The sequence below is a fragment of the Trachymyrmex septentrionalis genome, unplaced genomic scaffold (assembly GCF_001594115.1).
Source record: "Trachymyrmex septentrionalis isolate Tsep2-gDNA-1 unplaced genomic scaffold, Tsep1.0 scaffold32, whole genome shotgun sequence".
In the NCBI taxonomy this organism is placed as follows: domain Eukaryota; kingdom Metazoa; phylum Arthropoda; class Insecta; order Hymenoptera; family Formicidae; genus Trachymyrmex; species Trachymyrmex septentrionalis.
The window spans coordinates 3,778,835-3,785,132 of NW_017305485.1; the positions used below are offsets into that span (position 1 = coordinate 3,778,835).

Genomic DNA, 6,298 nt, shown 5'->3' on the forward strand with positions numbered 1-6,298 from the left:
TATATATATATATCTCAATATGTATAATAATGAAAATTTAAAAAAGTACAAAAAACAATATTTTTATTTCCTCACATTACATTCTACATATTTACATTCGAACATTATTTTTAATTAGTTAATTAAAAATAAAAATTAGCCATTTTCGAAATACCAATGAAATCAAACCATAGATAGCTCTGACTTTTCTTATCTCGCGATGAAATCTCCAAAACTGAGACTGATCAAAATGCGCGAGTTGAGCCCATGACGTGGGCGTGCAAAAGTCTGATCGCTTTTACCATATGAACTGTATTCTAATCGATGCGCTGATTTAAAGTCGCAACTGTTTGCGCAAACACCGACGCACGTACCAGTATGCAGCTTGCATACTTTAAATATTATTTCACAATACGCGCATATATAGACGGTTGGTGTCTGGCGGTGATTTATCTCCGGCTGTTCACTCGATCGACCGTTCTCCAGTTTTCCATCGCAACGTATGGACCAATGCGACGACGCGTGCTGCGTTTTCCGGTTAGACAGGGAACTCGTTTACGAAGAAAAAAAGGCCATCCGGATATCTACGTACAGCGACAGGGATCGCGCATTGTGACTCAGTCAGCCGCGACCTGCGACCTGCGGGCTGTAAACGGGCCCTGTTTTCGAACTATCGAAAACTCTCGAACTTTATGGAACAGCCGAGATGAAATATCGAACGGCGGCACGAGGTTTAATCTCTACAGTCTATGAAAGTCTGATGAAACAACGTGCTATGAATGTAGACGTAATATATAGGGTAACTCTGGCAAATACGCCGCAGAAAAGTCAGAAAAAATTGAAGAAGTGGGGATAATTTTCCTACAACTACTCTGTTACACGCCTTTATGTTATATTAGTATTGTGTTACGATGTCAGCTTCTTACTGTTAATATTAATGAAATTATTGTCAGTTGAATCGATTTGTCACTACAATAAGTAACGCCATCATAAATGATAATCTACATAAAATGATTACTGTAGAGCGTGTAAAAGACTTAGTTGTTATTTCATGATACATACGTGTAGTGGAATAGTAAAGCATGTTGTGTAACATAATACGAGTGCTTTGCTTTCGTATTCTCTGTTTAGTTTGTTGTCTTGTATATCCGTCCTGTTTGGGATATACGGGATATATTTTTAGCGAGCGGGATTTATGCCCAAAGTATACAAAGTGTGTAGATTGAATTCAGTGCACTAAATGCAATAAACGCTATATAATATAAAATATGTACCTAGTGCCATAACACTTGTAATAAATGTAGGAAGATTGTAATTATTATTTATTACTTCATATACATATTTACCATTCTTATTCCTTAATAAAACTTTAACTGTAAACACATTTTATACGTTATTGTGTCGTTATTACATTTTATTTATATGCATTATTTATAAATTTTTCATGAACCATACATACTCCCTCCCCTCTTCTCCTCCTATGAGTGGCCACATATCCCACTCCCATGGGATATACGGCAAAAATGCAAGGGTTTCAAAAAGTGTATTTTTTAATATAAAAAATAAATATTTCGGATATTTAATATTTTAATATTTTTTTAACATTCGGAATTCTAATATTTTTTTCATAGTAGTAGACAGTACAAAGTTTTTACTGATATACAATAGTTCGTTTACTATAAACATACTAAGTAAATAATACAATATTTAATAAATTAAGTTTTTGATAGGTGCGGGGTATGTGTATATCGGAGTTACCCTAAATGTGTTATCGGAATCTCAAACTATCAGGCAAGCCTTGGCTAAAAATATTAGAAATCTATATTTTTTCCATCTATCTGAAATTATTTTACCTGCATTGTTATACATAAATTTAAAAAGTTCTTGAAACAAATGACAATTTACAGAGAGTGACATAAATCAATTCTTAAGTTAAAACTTTAAAGTTTAAATAATGATTAATAAGGTGACTAATATTTTTGGTCAAGGCTATAATCTTTTCGTTAGACGTTATCAAAATGTTGAACTTCTGGCTATCAATTCTGGTCGCTACTAAATCAGATAAAAAAACTTTGAGAGAACTTAATGCATTTGGTTGCAGATAAATTTGATTCACTATCATTAATTGTGATTCATCTGTGATGTGATATAAATGGTATCTCTCCCTTGATGTATGTGTCAGAGCAAGTAAGATCAATGTCACTGCCATAATTTTTCATGTTGCATGAGTCATTTAGTCATTCGCGGACCCTGCTCTATATCTTGGAAAATTACACACGTGGACATGCCGTGCACTCCTCATGGCATTTTCCTGAACATTTATGCGATGTTCGCTTAATTGCTCTTATCAGCTACTTCGTTCGATAACGTACGTACAAACTACAAAATGCTTCTTATTTGACATTATCACGTTAACGGTGGAAAAATACAGTGTACATTTTCATTTAATTTCAAATTTGTATTAAAGAAATGGTTTTGCTAAAACATTTAAAAAATAATTGGATACAAATCTGTGAATTTTATTGAACCATCAAAATATAATAATTATGTAAAATGCTTAAGTGTTACCAAAAATATTCTAACTAGTTTTTGAACATTCTATATTTTTTTGATGGCCCAAAACAAAATTATTTTTGAATTTATATCTTAGCAATAGCTAAATTTTTAGATATTTCAGCGAGAAACTATTTTTTTTTGTATATTATTTAATTATTAAATATCATATATTTAATTGAGTGAATTTTAATTAAATATCCGAAATGAAAAAACTTATGAAGTATTGTACTCCTCTGCGCTTCTCGATCTAGAAAAGAACGCTAAAAGAACCAAATTGGTTCGAATTGATTGTTGAAAGAATGACAAAAAGGTGCCGCAAGCAATGAGATGCGGGCGCGTGTGCCCTTCATAACGTGTATTCTCCGCCACTGTAATCGCCGTATACGACCACAATCGAGATGGTTGGGTAACAAGGATACAAGGAATACGGTCCTCTCTCTCTCTCTCTCTCTCTCTCTCTCTCTCTCTTTCGCTTCACCTGGGTAGCAGCCGCCGTCGCTGCTTGGCAACCAGAACCAACTCGCCGCGACGAAACGATACGGCAAGATACCGGTCGCCACGCCGTGAACCAGAGACCTTTCACGTTCCCTTCGCGTTGGCTCTGTTATCTAATGATGTATATTCGAGCGTTACGTTCAGCCACTACGGCGGACCCAACGCCTAGTAAACACGATTCAAGGATTCGAGCGTAACTTCTGTAGTAACTTTGTAGCTGCATACAGAAACACTACGTACTGTCCTAATTTATGACTTTCATAAAACAGTCTTTCACAGATAAACCAGACGAGGAAATGGCGGTAACAAAAATCAATAGCTGCAAGTAGCTTTGAGCTACAGATCACAGAAAGAACAGTTTTGTTAAAATATCTAAAAATTTAACACACTTTTTTTTTTCAAAAAAAACGCCATATTCAATCGAGGCAGTTTTACGTGCTTGGTAATAATTTTTTCTAAATTTATACAATTTCCAGTTCAAGGTAATTACGTGTCGATTGTCGGTCTTGAAATACAATTCTAAATCGACATCGGAGTAGTAATGTTACAAATTAAACTGAGACAAGCAATTTAATATTATTGCTGCAAATAAGCATCTTAGAAAGCTGTTAATGAGTTGATGCTAACAACATTAATTGCTAATTGCATTAACAACTTTCTAAGATGCTTATTTGCAGCAATAATATTAAATTGCTTGTCAGTTCTGTGTTTCTTAACCGACGAATTAGTTATCTTCGTTTGAAATTTTACTTATTGATGTACATCCCAAGTCGTTAAAATTTGACATGGTCTTTTATTCTAATTATTAAATGTCTCACTCTCACTCGTTATACAGAATTATATTTTTAATTTCGTATAGAAATGACGAAGAAATCAACGAAAACTTGGTTTATCTTTATGTCAGTAAAGTATAAGTTAACTAATAAAAAATTTATCGCAACTAGTATAGCTCCTTTTAAACCGGTTTCTTTTTAAATTCGCTTTGCCAAATTTTCTTTTTTTTTTTTCAGCAAAGGCATATACTAAAAACACATAGAAGAGAATATATGTATAAGAGAGATTATTCTGGGAACGATGCGTCCAGAGAGATTTCGGTACAACAACCTCCCGCACGCCCACGGGGCTAAGCATGGTGTCCATAACGCAGCGACGGCTACGATGTACCGTAAGGTGCCTTCACGCATGGTAGACCGAAGCGAGCCGAACAGCCGGCAGGACGTGGAGAACGAGGACGTATCGATTCGCGTTTTCTACGAGCGAATCGAACGCGACGCGTCGCGACGCGCCGTGTGCATCAATATTTACCGCATCGCGCATCCTACGAGTATTGACCTGAAAACGACGCTTGTGACGTCGAGATCTGAATTTTTTCGATTCTGCAGAACAAGCAGCAATTTCAGATCTCGCGCCGCTTTAAAGATAAGCAATTTACTGTTAATCCTTTGTAGGCACATATTGGATCCTATTTGTCCAGCCTAATTTTTTTTTTGCTGTTCTAGGCTTTCAAACAAATCTAGGAAAATTCGGGATTACTTTTCTGCAATTCTGCTACATTGCCAAATAGTTATTTAAATATTAAAAATCTTTATTTGGTAAAAGTTGAAGTTTATGTCATGAAATTTGAGAATGAAATTTCATTCGAATAAAAAAGACTCAATGTGCCTATAAAAAATGTATTACATGTATTTTTGTAACAAAAAATGACAAAAATTATAGATTCTTCAATTCAATAAGTAGACATGGTTTTAAAAAGTAATTAAAATTAGAAAAAGGATTTTTATTTTTATTTTAAAATTGTATTGTTAAATATATTGATCTTATTGAATATGTATATAACATTCATTTTTATACGAACAATAAAGTTTCGAATTCTAATAACTTTTTACAGGGACTATATCTGATTCTTAATTCAAGCTATTTTTTATTTCTCATTTAATTATTTGAATTTAATATTATTTAATAAAAGAGAGAAAGAAAGAGGTAAAAAAAGAAGTTCCCTTTCAAACATTTTTAGAAGTTTATAATAATAATAAGAAAGTCCACGTTTTTATTTTAGATCAATATTTTATAATATTGCAACATTTCTTTTCAATATTTACTTTCATCTCTATATAACTCTATCAATTATTAAAGCATAATTCTAAAAATAAAATATTTTCTAACGCTATTTCATCAATATTTTGCCCTACTTTGAATCGCTGAAAAACCTGAATAATGACTTTTCTGATGTATCTTCGATAGATTCGCACGAACGACTAAACGTATTCAAGCGAGGTCGAGTAATATTTCCGTTATCGCGTGCACACACGAGAGCTCGAGGTTAAGCCTTTCACGGGGGAATATCTCAGGAACGGTTTTTACAAACGTAACTCGATTCAATCCATCGAGATTAACACTCTTCATTGTCTTTTTACGCAGTCATGTGTTTAGATTAATCACGTTTAGATTAACAATTTCAACAATATTAAGTTCCATTATCGAGAAAGATACATTATAACAACATTATATTAGTTTTCATTATCAAAGATGGTTCATTATACTTTATTGACTCCAACAGAATTCTTCAATTTGCCTGCCAACTCAAACAATGTCGCTGAATAAAGTATTTACGCGCCATCAGTCTTCACTTAGGAAATCAATTGTGGCATTTATCAAATCAAGACTCCAATCGATTTTCGAAAAAGACATCGATGCTTCACGACATCAGCTTTTTGCATGGTCAATTAAATCGCTTGACAACAACGGAGGATGACTACTTGCCGGCGCGACCGGTCCTACCACTCCGTCCGCTACTGGCAACTACGAATTTTCGTGTTGCACTGCCGCGATCGACAGCATCGTTATGAATTCATAACGACGTACGGCCGTCCGACGCGAGAAATTAATGACCGGAGAATGCAGGATAACTGTTATTCCTATCTTCTTCGCCATCGGCGGCGATCTCCTCGATCTATAATTTGCGGAAACCTCGGTCGCCAGAATAATCCCCGATATTTCATCCTCTTCTTTAACAGTTTGACAAAATATTATTTTACAAAAATTCAATGCTATTGTATTCTACAAAAATTTTTTAAAAGAAACATTTAATATTTCTTCTGTCTCCTTAATTTTGGAATCTCCATCTATAATTGTAGTATTAACATTATAATTTTACAAAAATATTCTAATCTTTTGATTTACGAATTGTTTTGTAAATGTTATTTCAATTGTTGTAATATATAAAATAAATTCCTACAAGTAGTTATATAAACATATATGTATATATATA

At 33.7% G+C, this 6,298-nt stretch overlaps 2 protein-coding genes across 3 annotated transcripts in view; both read right to left on the reverse strand.

The window, feature by feature from the left end:
* Nucleotides 1-6,298, reverse strand: part of LOC108750042 — a 38,768-nt gene that overhangs the window by 3,638 nt on the left and 28,832 nt on the right. The gene's annotated exons all lie outside the window — the stretch shown is intronic.
* Nucleotides 1-6,298, reverse strand: part of LOC108750040 — a 46,869-nt gene that overhangs the window by 708 nt on the left and 39,863 nt on the right. The gene's annotated exons all lie outside the window — the stretch shown is intronic.